This window comes from Pangasianodon hypophthalmus, chromosome 27 (genome assembly GCF_027358585.1).
Source record: "Pangasianodon hypophthalmus isolate fPanHyp1 chromosome 27, fPanHyp1.pri, whole genome shotgun sequence".
Classification (NCBI taxonomy): domain Eukaryota; kingdom Metazoa; phylum Chordata; class Actinopteri; order Siluriformes; family Pangasiidae; genus Pangasianodon; species Pangasianodon hypophthalmus.
In genome coordinates this window covers 9,829,285-9,849,932 of record NC_069736.1, presented here as the reverse complement: position 1 = coordinate 9,849,932, position 20,648 = coordinate 9,829,285, and the positions used below count along the sequence as shown (strand labels likewise).

The 20,648-nt window shown below is 38.5% G+C and overlaps 1 protein-coding gene across 2 annotated transcripts in view; it reads right to left on the bottom strand.

Moving 5' to 3' along the window:
- LOC128317598 (proline-rich protein 36-like) overlaps positions 1-14,376 on the bottom strand; it is an 81,562-nt gene extending 67,186 nt beyond the window's left edge. Inside the window, exons 1-2 of one of the 2 annotated variants that reach the window (XR_008301112.1) lie at positions 13,092-14,376; positions 1-12,525 (exon numbers count right to left, since the gene is read on the bottom strand). The exon at positions 1-12,525 is cut by the window's left edge and continues 2,180 nt beyond it. The gene's annotated coding sequence lies outside the window, so the exon portion shown is untranslated. The remainder of the gene's footprint in view (positions 12,526-13,091) is intronic. The other variant, XM_053230421.1, reaches the window with a different exon arrangement.
- Between the last annotated feature and the right edge of the window lie 6,272 nt (positions 14,377-20,648).

Sequence of the window (20,648 nt, the reverse complement as noted above, 5' to 3'; positions counted from 1 at the left end):
ACTGGATGTCAGGGTGTCACTCTCCAAGCACTTTACTGGTAAATTATTTGGGAGTTTTGTCCTTCTTTAAACCGGGTCTATTTTGATTGACAGACGGAGACAAGCTTTTTTTCTATCTGCAGTCGTTTTCGTGTATGCTCATATATAGAAAGACAAAAGATCTCAGATTAACGGTATACACACACTGAATAACCCGATTATTGGGCTAAAAACAAATCATTTGATAATCTGATAAGGGCTTTAAACTTATTTTAATTAATAGAGAGTGCATTTTACATGATCACTTCAATAATCTGACAACAAGCAAAATCAGATAAGAATTTATTATTATTATTATTATTACTATTATTATTATTATTATTATTAACTGTATGTAAACACATGGTCATCCTCCCTGTCAAACTAGACCTGACATCATAGATACTGTTCAATGGCAGAAATCACAGATGTGGCTAATTACACAGATGTGCTGACATGAAGATCATGTGGTATTAGTCAGCTATTTTTTTTTCAGGGGTTTTATCCATGCTAGCTCATTTATACCAGCTGTCCCAGTGATATGCTCCATTTGGATGAATGGAAAAGAAAACATGGCTCACCTTCAACTTGCTGTGATTAGATTCTGTATGTTGATGTATTTCCTTCTGAAACAGGAAGTGAAACTGACATTGTGTTGAAGTGCTTGACTGACTTACGCAACAGCCAACAGCATTCGAGATTCACCACGCCCCTGCCGAATCTAAACAACCCTGACAGTAGCTTAGACAACTAGCTAAATATGGAGAACAATGAAGAGCAAAGAGAGCTTTTTACTTACTCTTTCTGATGAAGAAGCACCGATGGTGTATAAAGCCAGAATTGCGTTCTCACTCAGTCTGAGGAAGTGACATATTCCAGCTGGTAAAACATTTATCGGAAAGGCGCTGTCACACACCTTGAACAAAGTCCTCCCTCTTCAAAAGGAATAAACTCAACGTTTTTCTCAGCCATGGGATGATTGGAAAAGGCAAAAGTGTGCAGGAAGACACACAGCCTTGTTTACTGGCAAACCTTGTTTACTGCTAACACGCTACTACTGTAGAACAAGCTGTGCTTCCAAAGGCAGGACATTTACGGTTCTACAGAGCTTTATTTGGACAGTCATGTAGATTTGCACAAATACCGTATTTGTATTTGTACAAATACAAGAACCTTCAAAAAAAATTTGCTTTTCCCGGAAGTGCCACACTATAGAATTAGAACATGAATCTCCAAAACTACTATTATTATTATTATTATTATTATTATTATTATTATTAAATTTTGATTTCAGGGACACTTTACATTTAGCGAGTAAAACACTGTTGATATTCAACATATTGCTACAATATTGTTATTGCGGACACTTCAGATTATCTCCACTGCCACTGAATCCCTTGCCTGGGTAGACATCCTGACAGGTACTAACTTGCTAGATTGCATTAGTCAGCTTGCAATGTTAGTCAGCTTGCTATGTTAGTCAGTGCACTGTCTGTCTTTATTCAAGGTGTGATGCTAGCGAGCGATTGTGACTACACAAATGTCATGCACAATGCACTAGTACACAGTGCGATGAAGGAGATGAAGGATGAACCCTCGAAGGAGACACTGCCAAGGTTCATTTAATATTAAAAATTTGCACAGATAAACATTTTTCCATTTTAATACAAGTACAGTAGGAAATCAAGACAAAAAAAAAACTAAGAGGTTATCATGATATTCAATGTCAATATCAGTGCATATTTACTCTAAACCCATGCTGGTTCATCTGACCTATACTCTTGGGTTATAGAGGTTACAGTGGGTTATAGGTCTCATCCTGGTGCTCAGTGACAAAGTTAAATCCTGGCTTATATTACCACTGTTTGAGCTATTTTGAGCTGCTGATATTTCTCAATGATTGCCTTTTTTTCCCTTATGCCTGCAAATTCATATACACCCACCCACACACACACACATAGATGAATTATCATTAATTCCGCACATTATGCAGAGAGAAATGAGAAAAATGTTCAAATGAAAAGGCTCTTGGCGCCTCTTTTGACCGGCACAGAGGGTTTCATTCTATTTGTTTAAAAAAGAGCTATTAATGAAGCACAGTGTGCTTTCCCTTTGCCCTTTGTGTGGTCTGATCTATTTGTGTCGCAACACACAACTCCAAAAAATTAAGGATGTGCATCGAGGTGTGTGTGTGAATGCAAACCCACTCAAGTGCTGCTGGGATGAACAATTAATATGATAAATGGTTAATTGGATTGCAGGGCCAATGAGGTACAATAGGTGTAGCACAACATTTAAGTGTGCATACCGCAGGAAGTGTGTATTCCATAAAGTGTATAGTGCTTTCTTTCATCCTAAAATATTTGAGACCAGGATGTTGTGGTTTAATCACTGACCACTATATGTACTATATACTCATCCTTCTTAAAGTACAGTCTGGGGAACCACAAGTCTATGATTTTATTAGTAACTACTCTCAAATTATTACCAACCATTGTCAATGGAATGGTTTATATTAAAGCTCAATAACTTACACGGGGTCGCGGGGAGCCTGGAGCCTATCCCAGGGGACTTGGGGCACAAGGTGGGGGACACCCTGGACAGGGTGCGCAACCCATCACAGGGAACAACTGCACACACACACACACACACACACACACACACACACACACTACAAACAATTTAGAGATGCCAATCAGCCACATGTTTTGGACTGGGGGAGGAAACCAGAGTACCCGGAGGAATAGGGAGGACATGCAAGCTCCACGCGCACACAGGGCGGAGGCGGGAATCAAACTCCCAAGCCCGGAGGTGCGAGACAAACATGCTATCCACTAAGTCACTACTCAATAACTGTGCTTTATATATGATACAGATGTTTGGTGTTTTATGGATTAAAAGTTCAATAATAATCTCAATAGCTTAAATGACTAAACACAATTTATATGCTTAATATTAGAATAGTAGATTTATGCAGAGTTAATTACAGAAGGGTTTGGAAGGGTTCTGCCATTTAAACCCTCCCAATGTAAAGTGAGTATTAAACCCACTCATCAGTGGTACTTACACTAAAATATGTTTCAGACATCACACATAATTTACACTTTCAAACAGACAGAAAATGGGCCGTACATTTCTTAGCCGCTACCTCAACCTTGAATTCTACTCTATCAATCCGCTAAGGGGACATGGTGGTTATTTTTTAATAAGATGTGGTCACAAATTAATATATCGATGCCACGAGCCAAGCTTCTACTGGCCTTCATATACTAAATTGTGGCCACAAGGCAACTGGTGAATTTTAAAAGGAGTGAGAAACAGAAATCACAGAATTAGACCATTGTGGCCACAGGAACCTAAGCATGGAGCTGACTGATATTACTACCATTTACTCCAATCATGGAATGATGTATAAAGACATATTGGAGTCAGTGGTGTTATGACATCATGGATATACCATCAACCCGCATCACCTTGAGCTAATTCTCAAAGTGAATAGATTTTTTCCCACTAAATAATCAGGTGAAGGCCACATATTAAGAATGACGTTCCAACAACAAAATACGTGACATTTAGCGGCCACAAGAGTAAAATATTCACATATTAACTCATGGTGTCAATATAGTAATTTGAAGAGAAAATGTAAAACTCTAGGGAAAACTGAGTGTATTAGCACATTATTTTAGCCTTCTTTTGAAATTTAACCCAATCTGTCTCTTATTTTATTTCCCATACCACTCAAGTCTTGTAATTTAGGTTACCTTTGGAGAATCGCTTGAAACTATGTATGCTAGCTATCAGCAAACATTAGCAGCTTAATTTATTTTGCTACTAGCTAACCACCAGCTACGTTGCAGCTAGCGACTTCTAGCACAATCAATTGCCCTAGTATTTGTAGCTAAGCTACTTTTCTGCCCTTTCTATGACAGTTTTTCCCCCACATGTGTTATTGTTATTGCTCTTTCATATATTACCAGCAACAATGTGACTAAGTGCAGAAAATAAAACTTGCATGATATGATATGATAGCTAGTTCACAAGCTGTGAAATGTGACCCATATGTCATTGTATAATTCACACATAGGGTTTGTGTGTAGAAAAACAAATCTGGGTTGTGATCACGAGAGAGTCCGTGAAAAAGGCTTTTTACACTGAAAGGCGTTTCTGGCTGCAAAGAGTGCATAACCCCTGCTCTTATACAGTTAGATGTTCAATATCATGACATAATGATAAAGGTTGGTGGGTGTGTGCCTGATGTAGTATATTTTATAAAGTAAAAAGAAGTTAAAACAACAGAACACTATCTCCTCAAGTCTATTTCAGCTTGGTTTGACATAGCATGTCTTATTTAACTCGTATAAAACACAGAAACAGATTTTCTTGGTGTTAAAGCAGCATTTCCATGTATATATAGGCAAATTTGAAGTCGGAGTAGCTGCAGTGCTACAAAATGTGAACTACAGGAAAGCAGTTGGAAAGTACCTGCTCCCTCCCAGCATCCACCCCCTCTTCGTGAGCGCGAGCATGTGGGTTTTATTAACGCTCGCTGCAGTGTTTGTTTATGGAGTGCTCTCTCTCTCCCTCTCCCTCTCCCTCTCCTTCTCTCTCTCTCGCACAGGCCCCTTTTCTAGAATTCCGGGTGTTCCAGCTTTCCTGAACATGCTTCAGGAATTCTGTGACCAGATCTTGGAACTTGGAAACACTGTCTCTCTCAATCAAATGTAAATCTGAACAATTTCAGAAAAAAAGAAACATTGGCTGATGAACTAATTGTGCATATGAAACAGCTGTTCTCTTTGTTTTTCATTTTCTCTTTCATTATTAATCCTATTGGATTACAAACCCACAAACAGGAAATGCCTCTTTTGCTCTGGATGCCCTAACGCCCTTTCACTAGCAATAGCAAAACACACATATTCTATTACGAGATTAAAATATTTTCAAAAAACAGTGATCAGTTATGGAAGACAGAGGCAGTAAACAGAGAACCGGTCTGCAGCACTGGTCGTTTCTTCTACATTACGCATACGAAGATGGAAGACCGCGTGCCTCCTGCTCTTGTATTCCTCCTCTGTTTTTCTCTCTCCTCCCCTGGCTGAGTCGTACGGCTCGAATTTTCTTCGCGAGGGTGACAAAGTGGACACCAGCAGAGGGAGTGCATTAAAGCAGGATTGTACACACAACTCACTCACCGTTTCCTGACCCGTTTCCTCACTGCACGGACACTCCCTGCAGCTAAGCGGGAAGTATACTAGCAAATCACAACTAGAGCTCAGCGCATTTCTTCTTGCTCTGTGAATAGTGGCACTGACAAATAATTACAGGCCTCTGCTTTCACAACATCCTGAAGTAATCTATCTGAATCAAGCTTATGTAAAAACCATCTTCATTTAGCTTCCCTGCAATATTGCAATAGCACACGTTAGCGGTATTCTTAGCAGCCTACACACAGGCCATCTATTTTGTAAATGTCAGACAGAGAATGACTAAGAGAGCTGATGAAAAGGTCTTTTTTGAACATGGTTTTTTTTTTTTTTTTTTTTTTCCCATTTTAATCTGAATATGCCATTAAGCAAGCTTTAATTTTCGAATACTATTTCGGGTAGAGGGTGTGAGCTAATACCTGACTCAACGCATCCTGTGAACTTTAATGCAAAAAAGCAGGAGAGCGTTAAACCGGAAACCACATGAGGGGGCAGTGGCGACATTCTAAACCCTATACTACTATATGTAAAGTATGTCAAAGTAGTAGGCCATCAAAATAGTACTATACTGTTTATTATGGTAGGATGCTGTCAGAATTGTAGCCGTAAGGCCATTCACCATGGAATCAAGTCACTTATGGTGCCAAAATATTTTGTATACAATAATTCAGGATGGTAGTATGTAGTTTTGGATGTGGCCATGATGTTAAAATACCATGAAATTCATTATTTTTGGTGCTGTACTAGTTGGATATACTATTTATTTTATCATGCAGTGTGGGCCATTACACATCTGTTAATTCTAGTCCACTAATTTGATTGGACAAGTAGTGTTCTGAGAGTACTGATATCTAGTATAAGTGCACTGGTACATTTCACTGTGTATCACTCCGCTTGTCTGTGTTCACAACATAAAATTCCAACCCTAGTAATAGTTCATTACATTGAAACTGTTACTACGTTTACTACAGGCTGTCAGTCAGTCTATGCATTACATGGCAACACGCACCACTCTATCCAGCTGTGGCTTCTTCGCTGACGGCGCAAAACTAAACTAACTATTTGGCTATACTGTGTCTGAAATGTCAGTTGCTCTATTCATTTCTTACTTATAGAACTGCTGTACAAAACCAATATCACATTCAAAATCGTGCTGAACATCAGCACATAATTACCTGTGGCCTCGTGCTTACAGCCGAATCACAGCCATGCTGATATTCAGTATAACAGCACCCTTACTCATGCAATATTGCTTAATTGTCAGCTACGCACTATTATGGTGCACTATTTAGTACAGAGGTACATGGTTTATGAAGTCAGGTAATATGGAGTCAATTAATATAGCCAGTCCAACATATTTTTGGTACCGCAGTATGCAGTGTAGCATATGAAAGCCCATTTCCGCCTCATAGAAAATGTACATATATGTGTATAAATGAATTTTTTGCAGTACCAGTATGTTGAAATTTTCACTTGGTATCTCAAAATTCTGATTTATGATGTTAAAATTTTGACTTATTGTCTGAAAATTCTTACTCATCATTTTTACATATGAGGATAGGTCTACGCAAATATTCTGTTCTTTTTAATCTTATCCAATGCATAGCACAAAGCTGGAATAAATAAACAGCTAATTAGCTAGCTTTGTCCGCAGGTAACTAGCACACTAGTTTCATAAAAAACGTAGATAGCTCCAGAAAATAAACCACGATTTTGAGATAAAACAAATTGCATAATGCAATTTTTTTTCTTTTCTACCTGGCAGAAATGTGCTTCCATAGTAGGATGCAGTCATTAGGGTTGAAATTCTTTAGTCTTTTTACTGACTCAATTCATTTCAAGTCAGTTAAATGATTCGTTCAGATTCATTCACCAATGAAGGCAGTTGCGCAGTTTGGTGAAATGTGCAGCCTGATTATGGCGCCACAAAAAACAGCACACAGCTTGACCAGTATTGTTATTTTGTAATACGCTTGTATGTCTGCGTTTAGAAAAAGCTTAACATGATCGGAGGCTATCTCACCTGTGATTGAAAGCATTCACTGACTAAAGAGGTGATTGTCAGGTTGGTATACATACAACTGCAGAAACAATGACGAACATATACAATGAACTGCAAATACAATGACGAACACATAAACCTACGTAAAATCTATGTTTGATAATCATGAAGTGTGCCAGCAGCAAGTGGACATAGATAAAGAATGACAAGATAAAGAATGACTCACCAGAGACTGATACTGATTCATTCACCTTAGTGACTCATTCAGAAAACATCATTTGTGAACGAAATATATTTAACGCCCATGGGGTCAGTTATCATGAATCGGGTGACTTTTGGTCTCATATTCTATTTATATACTATTTAGTACAACAATAGGTTGTAATAACCCCTTCTAAAAGTATACACTGAAAACATTTTGGTTGAATATGAGACGATAGATCAAAATTCCAGCTTTCATTTTGTGTCAAACATAACACTTTTTGTTTGAACCCACCCATTTTTCCAAGTGATCAAAAATATTGGAACAATTGACTGACAAGTGTTTCTTGTTGCCCAGGTGTGCCTTGTTAGATTGACTGTTTAAGCAATTAATAGCTCTGAATGTCTACTCTTGGTTTGAGCCCTGGGTTTCACCTGTGAAGACTGCATTTGTTGTTAAAAAGGATAAACCAACATGAAGACCAGAGAGCTGTTTATGGGAGAAAAGCTGAGAAAAGAGGGAAAATCTAAAGCCATTGCACAAGCATTGGGCATAGCCAATACCACATTTTGGAATGTCCTGAAAAGAAAAAGAAAGAAACCACTGATGTACCAACAACCAGACATCGAACAGGTCAGCCAAGAAAAACAACAGCAGTTGCTGAGAGACTGTGAGAGCTGTGAAGAAAAAAACAAAATAAACAGTCAGTGACATCACCAACTACCTCCATAGGCCAGGGGTGAAGGTATCACAATCCACTACTTGAGAGCAGAAATATAGAGGCCATAACACAAGATGCAAACCATTCATCAGCAGTAAGAATCAGAAGGCCAAAGTGTGGAGAAAGAACGGGATCTGGTCATGATCCAAAACAGAGGAGCTCATTGGTCATTGTGGAGGTAGTGTCATGGCTTGGGCTTGCATGGCGGCTTCTGGAACGGGCTCGCTAATCTTTACTGATGATGTAACTCATGATGGTAGCAGCAAGAATTCAGAAGTCTACAGAAACATTCAGTCTGCCAGTTTACACAGAAATGCATCCAATCTAACTTCATCATGCAGTAAGACAATGATCCAAAACACACTGCCAACATAACAAAGAACTTCATCAGAGAAAACCATGGAAGGTTATAGACTGGCCAAGTCAATCGCCAGACCTTAACCCAATTGAGCATGCATTTCACCTCCTGAAGAGGAGACCAAAAGGAGAAACTCCGCAAAACAAAAACCAACTGAATAAAACCGTGCTACAAGCCTGGAAAAGCATCACAAAAGAAGAATGCAACAGTTTGGTGATGTCAGTGAGTCACCGGCTTGATGCAGTTATTGCAAGCAAGGGATATGCAACCAAATATTAAGTGCTATTTACTTAACTTATTTTAAGACTATCTGTTCCTATACTTTTGCTCACCTAAAAATTGGGTGGTCTACCATCAAAGGTGCTATATTCTAAGTTGTTTAACACATCTAGATGTACATATCAGGAAATTAAAGCTGAAAGTCTGAGTCTACTGTCTCATATTCATCTTTTGATCTCAAACCCAAACGTCTTTGGTGTATAGCAAAAACAAAAGAATTGGCCTTGCCATTTCAAATTTTTCAGTACTGTACTATTTTGACATACTGTTGTAGTAGGGTAGTATGTGGTTAGGAAATAGCCATAAAATCAAATCAGATACCATGAGATTTAGTTACTTATGATGCCACACTAGGTTGGTGTAGCATTTAGTATATGTAATATGCATTTTTAGGACATAGCTATAAAGTATTGATACTATTTATTTATTTACAGTAGGATGCGGAGCCATATAGTCAATAAGTTATCATGCTATGGAAGGTATGCAGTAGCCATAATTTACTATAGTTTCTCTGTGGTCTAATATTTTTATATAGTATCCGTATAGTGTTGTATACAGTTTGGGATGTGGCCATGAAATCAGGTACCATGGAGTGAGTAATTTGTAGTTCCCTACTATTTTGACATGCAGTTTCCTATGGAGGTATGCGTTATAGCATACTTTCATCTGCGACAGAAGTGAAATACTGCTTTGTGTAATTATAAACCCCTGAAATGTGCAAATGACGTGTTTTTACTTCACAAAATAGTGTTTGAGGAGACGTTCATCTTTTCCTCCGGTCGGCATAAATTAGACTAAGCATTGCTGCGTGTGGGCGAGCCTGAGCGCTCGGTGTTGAACACGGGGGAAGAAAAGGCGCTAAGTGAAAAAGAAGCAAGAGCACGGAAGGATTTGAGAGAGGACAAAGTGAGCAATGACGTAAGCACACAAGGATTTGAGAAAGTTTGTTCTCACAACACTGTGGTGTGTGTGATGTGTCTGGATAAAGATTGGTTTCCCTCAGGATTGAATATTAAGATATTTTAATACTTTGTATTATAAAGATATATTTGAAAAATAACCTATTAAGTATTGTCTTATGCGAGGTTTTGTTTAGAGAGAAAGCTTAACCGCATCCATGTCTTACTTAAATTCCATCACAAATTCACTGCACTCTTTTTGGCAAGGCACTGATCAGAATTATTTTACAGCTATGAGGAAAAAAAAACAGCATCCATTCATGAGTTACAGTATTTTTATTGGTAGGTTATGTACCATATGCTATAACCTTGCACATTAAGACAACAACTGATACAGAAACTAGAATGGAAATCTTCTTCCAGTATTTGAATCGAAATAGCCATACATATTTTCTCATATACTTTTAATTGTGATTCTTAATTTTACTTAAAGGGCATATATTTTATATTGCATTCTGACAAATGAGAAATGGAGATCTAGTATATAACCTACCTGAAATAATGCCATAATAAAAAAAAAGGTGCTAAGAAGAAAATTCAGTTAGGCTTTAAACATAAGCTCTACTGTCTGCATGTGTGTGTGTGTGTGTGTATGTGTGTGTTTTTGCGAGAGAGAGATACAGCTCCCCCTTTCTTCCATTCTCCGTATCTCTACTAATTATCCCCCGCCCTCTTCCCCCAATACACACACACACACACTCACATTCCCCACACACACACACGCACGCGCACCGACCGACGCAGAGCCCATGGTATGCAGATGAGTCTCGACAGGTCACAGGAAGTCGAGATTCCAGATAAAGCTCCGAGAAGGAAACTGGAGAGAGAGCAGAGGAAGCAAAACAGAGAGGGAGACAGCGAGAGATATTACGCACAAGCTAACATCTCTATGTCAGCTGTTATTCCAAATCTCAAGTTTGAAAATAAAACTAATGTCCCTGGACGTAACCATCTCATACAGGCATCCTGTTGAAAAATGACTGTCTAATGTTGCTTTTTCAAATCAGGGATAGAACTGAACAACATCCTTTTGCTTCCATGATTCCTCAGTTAACACAAAAAGACGTGGAGGCCGACATCTTAAAGATGCTTAAACTACAGCGCTGTTGAATTCGCTAATCTGATTGGTCAGAAAGTGTGGAATCATTTTCTACAACAGCAGCTCTGACAAGAGTGCATTCAAAGCACAGGTTTATATTAATACCTAATAAACAGATGTTTGTTGTTATCTAATAAAAACACATAATCGTTGATATGGTGAAACGTGCTGTACGGAGACATTTATTTAACGTCTCGGGTGTCGGCGAGTTGTAACAGCCAGTACGTTTTCCATCACGAGTCTTTCCAGTTTCTCAGTAACAGAACAAGCTGCATTTTTTTTCTGTCATATTTACTTAGACAGAGGGAAAAAAAGAGATGCTGGTGAGAGAACAACGGTTTAAAGCTGCTGTAACATAAGTGAGAACAGGAACTAACTTGTTTCGCAGATGTTCCATTTCAGAACATTAATGTGACTATAAGGAGCTAAAAGTATGATGTGTCATTCTTTAATAATTTAAATAATAAATGTTATCATTGGCAAATTGCTGTGGTAAAAGAGGAATAAAACACTTTTGGCGTGGATGTGATGTTATTGGAAAATAATTCACTCTGGTGTGCTAATGGCCCTGACTCATCACATCACCCCGTAGTTGATGACTTTCCTATAACACTCTGTTACAGGCTGTTTTACTCCTTCAGCCTCATAAATAGATGATATGGCCCATATACGGATGCTGAGGATATGTAGTACTTGGGATATTTCTACAGAAAAGGAAAAAATGCTCCTTCTCAGTGAGTGTGTGTCAGTGCGGCTGCTGCGAACATGTGGGCTGAAGACAGCAACAATACAAAAGCAAATAAAAGGAAAACAGACTGTTGTGATATCGAGTTAAAAAATCTGACCAGAGTTCATGAGATTGGAAAAACATTTGCACATCTGCAAAACACTAAAATCTGAAAGAGGACTTTATGCAGATGTGGAGATGACACTTTATGTGGTAGGCAAGGGGGCGGGGCTAAACACAGAAATGACGTTCTCCTGATAACAAGCCTAGTAAAAACAAAGCAGATTCAAAACATTCACAAAGAAAAAAATATACTAGAATGAATTCAAGAAGTTTGTAAGACCTTGAGTAAATGTGTTTTTTGTTGGTAAAAAAAAAAAAAAAAAAGGCGGATTTAATACCAAACTATATGATGGATAAAGATAAGGCGCGTTCATTTTTCCCGAACACATACAACATTTCTAACATGTCACACGAACCTTTTCAGTGTTTTAGGCTTATATGGCCTGGAGACATCAGCCTCTCAGTTCCTCAGGCGTTTTCCTGTACCTCAACATGCACACAACAGCGCGCGAGAACAGCCTGTGAGGCTAATGGGAGCTTTTTAAACAGACTTATGCTTCTCAAACGCCATCTTTTTTTTTTTTTTCCTCCTCTTTAGAATTTTCCGACACACTCTGGAAGAACGGGCCGCTTTCCGACCAGATCACTTTACGGGAAGCGAGCCGCGCGCAGAGATACGATCGTTTCCATGGAAACCAGCTTTCCCTGACGAGAACGGGGACATGGAGGTCAAGACGAGCGGTTGCCTTAGAAACCACGCACACGTCTCTCATGTTGCACCAAGCACCTCCCCCCTTTTGTAATCGGACGCCTCGCTGTGGAGGTCGGCGGCTTTGATTGGCTGGAATGCAGCCGCTGGGCTTTGACTCCGCCCCCGACGCTGAGCTCGCGCTCTTAAAGGGGAAATAGAACAGGCTGTAATTTGCGAAACGGAGGGAATCATGTCTGCAAATTAGTTTAGTGGCACTTAGTTTTGTCGGTAAAACTTTTAACATTGAAAACTAATTCCGTTGTGCATGTAAAAGAAGTGAAAGCTTGTAATAAGTCTCTTACCTGCAGTGGATTGAGTGCAAGAGCAAGTTAATTAATTAATTAAATAATTAATTAATAGTAAATAAATATGGAATAAGAGAAGGACATAGAGGTTAATTCATATCTTTTGTTTTTAAAGAGACGGGCTAATCTAATCGTCCGTATTAATTCTACTCTATAAAACTTGCAGATTAATTTGCTGAACCATAGTGTGGCAATAAATCCAGCTGTTTTACACATCTGCTCTGAATTTACACTACTGCCACTTGCGAGACCAGAAAAAAATGAACCAAACAGCCGAAAAGACGCGACGGCATCCAGTGTGTGTGCGTGCGTATGTGTGTGTGTGTGTGTGTGTGTGTGTGTGTGCATGGTAAAGAGTGTGTGAGAAAGCTGGAAAGGCATCTCCGTGCCGAGTGCAGCTTACCGTGCAGAGCAGCACCACCGCGCCACAGCCCACACTTAATCAAGCTTATCTGACCCCGACACAAAAAAAAGACCCAAACAGATCAATGCACTTGCCTCACAGATTTACAGAGCCCTCTCGAGAGATGCAGACACTTTACTTTTCTATCTACCGCCTCGTCGAGCACGCCATGTTTGCCTGGTCAGAGGAGGGCTACTGCGCTCCTGGACGTATGGTGGCGTCCGATATGAGGCTGGGTGTAGCGATTTATGTTCAACTTGATTACTTTGCCTTTAAGTTCACAAGGCATCCATCTGGCAGGCAGACGAAGCTCCGCCCTGATGTTTCACCCAGCGGTCCTCCTGCCACCGCAGTGTCCGGGCCAAATCACTCACACTGCAACTCCCACAATGCCCTCATGATGAAAGACTCCGCCGCATGACGCGAGACCGAGCGGGCAATGTAGTCCTCATCACTGCTGCTCCTTCTCCAAAAACCCACTGACTGACAGGAGTTTAGAGCTACTCTCTCAGTATGCCTCTCTAACTCAAACATTAGTGCCTTGTGCTGTTTATTGCTTCTTTAATACAATAATATAATACAGTTTAACCAAATCAGAAGTACCCATACTCACTGCTGATAACTATTATCTAAAATATTCTTTTCATCAATATGCTTTTGATGTTTCATGGATTTTGGGAGCATCATTTTAGGAGCTGGAGCACAATAAAACCTTAGGACGCTTACTGATTATATGTGGGAACCATTCGGGTTTCATGATCGTTTGCCACAAGGTTCCTGGAGGCACTTTTAAGAGTTATGCTTGTGAGAAGACCTAAATATCTTCTGGGAACCTTTTGATTTTAGAGTGCATATTAATGTTAAGGAGGGCATGGTGGTTTAGTGGTTAGTACTGTTACTTTGCACCTCCAGGGTTGGGGGTTTGATTCCTGCCTCCACAGTGTGTGTGTGTGTGTGTGTGTGTGTGTGTGTGTGCGCGTGTGCAGTTTGCACGTTCTTCCTGTGCTTTGGGGAGTTTCCTCCGGGTACTCCGGTTTCCTCCGGTCTAAAGACATGCATTGAAGGCTGATTGGCATCTCTAAATTGTCTGTAGTGAGTGAATGTGAGTGTGTGTGTGCGATAGTGCCCTGCGAGGGATTGGCACCCCATCCAGAGTGTCCCCCACCTTGTGCCCCGAGTCCCCTGGGATAGTCTCCAGACTCCCACGAGAGGATCATCAGAATGGAAAATGGATGGATTAATGTTAAGGTTAAGATATTGTGATGTATCTTGCATTGGAACTCAGTGTTTCTTCTAATAATGGAACAAATGATACATGAAAAATACCCACAACTAGTGGCTAGTGCTTGCAGTGGAAAAATAAGTGTCCTTCTTTTTTTGGCATTTGTATGTATTAGCAATTTTAGTGCACTTTTATGTTGTGCAGTGAATACAACACTAAATGTCTGATGTTTGAAATGAGTAAACTAGGCCTGTAAAACCTGACAGGGCATGCTGTTATAGGAAAATAACCAATGACGGGGGGTATGATGTTTAACCACTCAAAGGTGGCTTAGTTTCCAGTAACATCACATCCTCCAAGGTGTTTTATTCCTATTATACCACAGCAATTGGTCAACAATTACAATTTTTAGTTTAATGAATGAAACAATGTGTATAATGTTGTAGAAAGTCCATGAGACAAGTTAGTCCGGTTAAAAGCTTCACCATATCAATGATTAGATGTTTTTCTTTCTTAGATAAATTTTTTCGAAACATTTACTATTAGTCTCGGATTATGTGAGAACGTTCGCTATACACGTTCCTGTGAAAGAGTTGTTGCTATGGAGAAGTGATTTTAAAAAGTCATCCATGATTTCAATTACAGTGATAACTATTATCAGAGCTGTTGTTATAGAAAATTAATCAACCCCTTCTGTCCTATCAGAGTCGAGATTTCAACAGCGCTGTGGTATAAAGAAGACATAATTAAGAAAGTACATGCTATTTGATCATACCAAAAAAATGAAACCATACAAATATTCCAAAATATAAAGACAATATTCATATTTTTTATTTAAAGCACCAGGTGATCAGTCCTGGATCCGTGTGGTTTATTAGCGTATGTTTGAATATTATTTGATTTGTGATTTTATGGGGTATTCTGGCTTTATTCATGCCAATTCATAACACACACGTTTCTGAAGTGTATTTTCAAAGCATGTCACCCTCGGCAGATCTACTTCCATTATAATATGCATTTCAATTTACACCAGCTGCATCACAGGTACGTAAAACGTGAGCTTGCACGTCACTCTGCACTTGTTGCAGTCTTTTCTCCCTTTTGCACATTTAAGTGAAGTGTAAACTCCACAGAACTCCACTGATCTCACACAATCACACTTTCTATACACTGTGAACCTAACTTTCAGTTCCTTTGGGTGTGTAGTCAAAATGCTGTTAGATAGTTCATTTGATTCTGTGGGAAAATCAGAATACCGTGAGCTTATGAGAAATGGCAGTAAGTAAGTTTTAAAAAAAAAACTTGAGCAATTGTGAGTATCGGCCAACTTCAAGCTTCACTTCAAGCATCTCAAAACTAATCAACAGAACTATTAAACATATAAATAGTGATAGAGTATGTGGAATACTGCATGGCCTCATTCTGTGAGCTGCAAAAATTCAGTCCATGAGTCATAGGGTGTTGTGTTCAGCCACGTGGCCAGCAGAGAACAAGCAAAATACGAAGTGATATGCTAAATATTATTTATTACTATAGATACACAACATAATACATGTTGATTCAAAGCTAAATGATAGCAAAGCTAAATGATCTGTCTCCTGCTGCCACTGAATGTAAAGTGCATAGAGTGCATAATTTACACAGAGTGAATCTTTATAGTAGCAGAGATGTAGTTTTAGGCTCTAATGTTACCATATGGTCATTGTAATGAGTTATTCACAATTACCTCTACAGTCCTTCATGGCATAGCTTAAAATCTAAGCATGTCTCACTAAGGCATTAATTGATCATTCCAATATATTTAATAGTTTTTTACCTTTTACAGTTTGTTCCCAGAGTTTATCTACATCTACAAATAGGCCTAATCATCTTATATTTGTTTAAAAACAATCTAATTATTAGTTGAAAGCCTATTTTCAAGATATTTTTACTTGCTAAGCCATCATTTTATTGCAGCTCAGGTCTCAATTGGTGATGATAGTAGCATATAGCTCTGCCAGAGAGCACCTACAGGGTGTGAACATGTGAGTAAAGATGAGTACCAATGAACAGCCAAACATGCAGCTGAGGTTTTAAGCCTTCGCCAAGCAGTCACCAAATCATTACAGTTTAAACGCTGTAATGTAATGAATGCTAGCGCTGGACCTGTAAGGACTTTCACGTTCTCTTTTGGTCCTGTTCCAGGAATGAGCGCTGAAATGGAAGAGAAATAAATGTAATGGAGGTCAAAGGGAGTGATGTAGCAACCAACTGCAATAGTCATTCTTTACAATAAAGCTAGTAGTAGAAGTTCATTCTGTTACTTCAGGGTGCTATTACACCTGAAGCTAACCACCAGTTCATCTCCTATGTCTTTGTATCTATTGGTTCAGCTTGAACTTTAACTACTACTGCAAAGATTAGCTTCTCCACACACATGATCAACCTTTTTAAAAAGCAAAACGCATAATCAGTACACATCCACAACATTCCCCCAAATAGGAAGTTGTGACTTTCAGACATTTTTTGAGCAAGGTTAATGTTTTTATTGCTCTTGTATTTTCCTTCTCTATCTTTCACCCCATGGGCCCAAACTAATTTCGTGTTTGAATTCAATCTGACCTGACCAAAAAAAGGATAAATTAAGGATAGGTTAAAAAAAAAAAAAAAAAAAAAAAAAAAAAAGGTATTTTGCCACTGCTATATAACGTCTGTGCAAAAGCAATTCACCACGATCCTTTGAACAGTACACACACGTATACACACACACACAGACACACACATACTCCAAAAGAACAGTGCTGATGCTAGCTACGAGAGAATGTTTTGGCTAAAAAAAAAAAAACAGAAATAACTGCTTAAATCAAGCTATTTTACAAAGGGTTCTACTCAGATAGGGAATTAATCAGTTGTAGAACATTAAAATGTTCCCTGAGATAGATTGAAGGGTTCTACATTTAACCCATGTTTCTAAATGTGATAAAGAACTGACCTTAAAGAACAGGATACAAAACAAGCATAAGAGTTCTACCTTGCAGGTCCGCATCTCTGTCTAGACAGTCCAGATTAAATAGTATGCACCTCCTAGTTTAACTGATTTCATCGCTAAATCCAAAGGAACTCATGTGTTATTGGTAAGTCATAATACATCTAGAAATGTGTATTCTCTCTCTCTTGTCAATCACAGTGACACTAGCCAATCGTGGGCATGTGTGAGCTCATGTATGTGGAAGAGGGTAGATAGCACTCTGCTCCGAGTACGGATGGCTGGTTTCACATGTCTTGGAGGAAGCATGTGTTAGGATTCACCTTCCCTGGTATCTGTCGTATGATAGGAGAGAGCTGGCTGGTGGGTGGCAGTTGGCAGGTCACCAAATTGGGGAGAAAATGGCAGGGGCGGGGAAATACATATAGAAAAGTGGAGCAAGGACAAAAAACTTTGATCTGCTGATGCCTCTGGACTCATGGCTCGGTTTAGAGCCAGGGCAGTGGCAACTCAGCAGTTAAGTAACTACTAACCAAAAGGTTATGGGCTCAAATCCCGGGTCTGTCAGCCAACCACTGTGGGGCTGTTGAGCAAAACCTCAGCTGCTAATATAAATGATAAATGAGTCTGCTGAATAAATACGTGTAATGTAAATGTACAAACAGTAAGGTCTCTTAAAACATAGAGCATCACACTTTCATTTTCACAGGTGTTGCTGTGGGAAATAGTGAACCTAACTCCCAGGACCCTTATGAAGAGTCTTTAAAGAAATAATCCAGCATTTTATCCAAATTTCTGTCTACATAATTATTACAGATAGAATTTTTACATTTCCCTGTACTAAGAAATAAAGTAAACCATGTTTACTCGCTTATAAAGGAATTCTAAGGGCACAGCTATTTAAATTTCCATAATACAACCATTACACTGAAATAATAAAGATATAAGGATGAGACAGATATGAGAGTGTCTTACTTGTCTTACTCCAGTCCAAAACTGGAGCAGTATAGTGAGGGTAATTCTGCTTAGGGATTGTGGTATCCAGGTGCTATCAGTCCCACACTCCATACTCCGTTCATAACTCATAACCCCGAATTCTTCCATCTGAAAAAGCAGGATAAATTATAAAGATTTAGAGTTTAATCTACAAATACCTTTGATTGAAGTTTTCAGATACGTGTTCTACCTAAATACGCAGTTTGCATAAATGTTTATTGACGCCCCAGCAACTGCCCTTAGACTTCTAGTATATGAGTGATTTTTTTAAAATCATGCTTTATGTTTTTTTTTCTCAGTGTCAAAACGATTGTTTCTGGTAATCTCACATATGCTACAGATGTGGTAGATGAAGATTTGGTTGAAAATGCTGGAACATTCCTTTAAGGGGCCTGGACTAAAACGTTTGCATTTCCAAGAGATGGGAAGGGGGCCCACAAAGACATGGAACGTTCCTGTTCACATCTAAAAAAAAAAAAAGCCCCATGTACTAATATTCCAGAGCAGTATTAAACCATTATTGAAAATTACTCTGTTTTCAATCCATATTCAACAGTATTGTTGTTGTTTTTTTTTGTTTTTTTTCAGCACTGATACGTTTTGACCTTTAGTTCATTTCATTCGTTTTTTTTTAATCCAGAGGTGTAGAAAGAGCTGAGGTGATGAGAGAAAAAACCTAACCCTAGAACACTAATAATATAATGCACCATTATAATGCTGCATTTAAAATCAGTACAGTTATGATGAACCAGCCCCAAATACATATATTGCTCAAAGCGATCTTTATGTGCTTTTGATTACCAGTATACATTTTATATGTTTTCTGTTGTGAATAATTCTGGTAATGCTGATTTTTCCCAGTTTAGATAAAACCTCTATTCATATCACTATGCAAGAAACTATCCTAAAACATTTTTAGCTTTCTTTCTAACGTGTTCTGAATCTGTACATTCCTAACACACCATCATTTTATTGCCTTATCGCCATTCCAGTTTGGTCTGCTATGGTTCTCCTCACATGCTTATTGATTTCTTTCCTTGCAATGCATAGCTAAAAGATGGGTGCTCCTGATCCCAGTCATTGTTAAGATGCAGAGCTGGTAGCTCCAGCACTCAGCCACTAGAGATCTGAGCGAGCGAGATAGAGAGAGAGAGCGAAAGAGAGAGAGAGAGAGAGAGAGAGAGAGAGATTCACATGATCTGGATCTGCATGATTCACCCACTAATACTAGTGGGGTTTAATTAGGAAGGAAAGTACCAAGGTAGAGTGAGAAAAACCTCTAAAAAACACAGAGAAGTAGTTACTGTTTAAAACTATACATGTTCCCAAGTTTAGAAAAGTGATCATTTTGGTGAAGCATTTTGGTCAAGAATGACTAACATGATAACAATAGTTAATTCCTACGCTCAATTTAATTCGACAGGTATTGCACAACATTCTGAATATGACTCATGCAGATGTTTGTGATTTGAATTTGTATTGTCTTGCAAATATCAGGTGCTGTTACAGTATCTGTAACATGATGCTATTACCAGTTTATCACAGAATCGACTTTCTGTTAAAAAAAAGAAGGATCATTGGATAGAGACAGGGTTCTTAGCTTCGGCTGTAGGTTCTTCATAGAGTCTTTAATGATTCCTCCAGATGGACAAACTCAAGAACCCTTTATTTAGGTTTTTTTCCCCCGGCCAAAGAGTAAGGCATGCAGTACTACACTCTGAATTAAATGCAGAGGGATCATTTCACTCAAAGGGTTAAAGCAAAAGGGAAGGAGGTTTTTTTATACTAGTGTACTAGTTACCTGTTAGTTATAATTCACTACTATCACTAACAATAATGTGAAATTAGAAAAGTAGGTAACAGGACTGTTTATTAAGTTTGTAATAAATGATTGGTTATGGAATGAAGCATTTGCCCTCCATAGTTACATTTTGCAGCAAATATGCGAATAAGGTATTTAATCTCTTTAAATAACTGTAAGTGAAAACTTATTGCAAGGATTAAAATAATGAGTTACAAAAAAAATGAATAGCTTTTAGTGGAATTAAAATGTGAATTTTCAAAAAGGAATCAGTAACACTAAAGCTTAGAAAAACACAAAAATTAGAAGAATGTGGGTGGGGGATGTACATACACAATAAACAGTATGAAGTATGAACTGTTTCATTTTTGCTTCTTTTTTCATTTTATCATATTTTATAGACCTGAGAACAGACCATGCATTTTACAAAAAGGATTTTACAAAAGAAAACAAAGTAAGGACACAAAATGCACAAATTGGTTGTGTTAGAAAATGTTAAACAATACACTATACCTATATTATATATGTAGAAGGCAGTGTACCTCATTCCTTCACATGAGGCATTTATTAAAT